Below are 1185 nucleotides of genomic sequence, written 5' to 3'. Positions count from 1 at the left end.
TTCCTCCCCCTTCTTTTAAAGGGTCCGGGAGCGAGAGGAGAGCATCGAGAGCTGCACCTTCCCCGGCAGCGAGAAAAACAAAAGTTGCACTGAGACACAGCGAGCCTTCCAGTAGTCGAAATAAGAGAACCTCTTCGTATTTATTTACGTTTTCCCGTAGTAATCACCGTGTGTGTGCGGGGCGGTTAATCAGACGGTGGAAAAAGTGCCGCGTGTGTGTGTGGATATGTCAGAGGCGCTGCCTCTTGGTTTGTATAAGAGCCCAGATGCACTCGTGTGGAAATTATAAAGGCAGGGCCAGGCGGGCGGGCGGCCAATCGCCACTGGGCTCGTCACTGCAGCCTCTCGCGGCTCCAAGCCGGCTAATTAATCCCTCTCCAGGAGATAGATCTGTGTACACACACACACGCACGCACATACACACGGCAAGGCGGTGACGGGCAGAAAGCCCCCGCTCCTCCGCGCGGTGGGAAATAGATGGAAGCCGCTCTCCTTTGCCTTCGGCTCGGGCGGTGTTGGCGCTTCGGAAGGACTGGCACGCAGGTGCGGGGCACCCACCCTGCGCACCGGCCCCGGTCTCAGCCCCAGCCCCGTCCGCCTTCCTCCGCCCGGCCCTGCCCGTGCCCGTGGGAGAGTTCTCCTCCCGTCGGAGGGGCCGCCCAACGGGGCAGCTTATCGGCGGCGATTCAGAGCCCTTCGGAGTAAAACATTCTTCCAAGCTCCGCGATTCGCGTGCTTTTAGCAGCTCGAATCGATGCGGAGGCTTAGCGCGTTTCGGTTTTTTGTGTTTGTGCCTTATGAGGGTAGAATCAATAGCTGAACGTCTTGTTGGCTTTCCCTCCAGGAACCAGCAGCGGATAGAAGGGAAAATCCCATCCGCCGCTTCCCCGCTTCGTGCCCGCACCCCGCGGTGCGCTCCGCTGTGCGCGGAGGTGCGCGCTTGGCTGCTCCGCGGGTATCCATTGAGTCGGAACGCGGCAGGGAAAGAGGGAGGGAGGGAGAGAAGGACGCAGCGGCCGCGGAGCCGCAGCCTCTGACAGCGCGGAGCCGGCGTGGGACGTGCGCTCGGCACATCCCTCCTTCAAATCCTTCAGATCGGGACCGCGATCTGCAAATCACTCGGAGAGTCAAACTCTTCTGCTCTGCAGTATTTGCTGGAACAAACACCTACGTTCTAAAAAAAAA

The sequence above is a fragment of the Meleagris gallopavo genome, chromosome 1, assembly GCF_000146605.3.
Source record: "Meleagris gallopavo isolate NT-WF06-2002-E0010 breed Aviagen turkey brand Nicholas breeding stock chromosome 1, Turkey_5.1, whole genome shotgun sequence".
In the NCBI taxonomy this organism is placed as follows: Eukaryota; Metazoa; Chordata; class Aves; order Galliformes; family Phasianidae; genus Meleagris; species Meleagris gallopavo.
The sequence above is the reverse complement of the archived record's forward strand: the minus strand, read 5'-3'. Positions refer to the sequence as shown.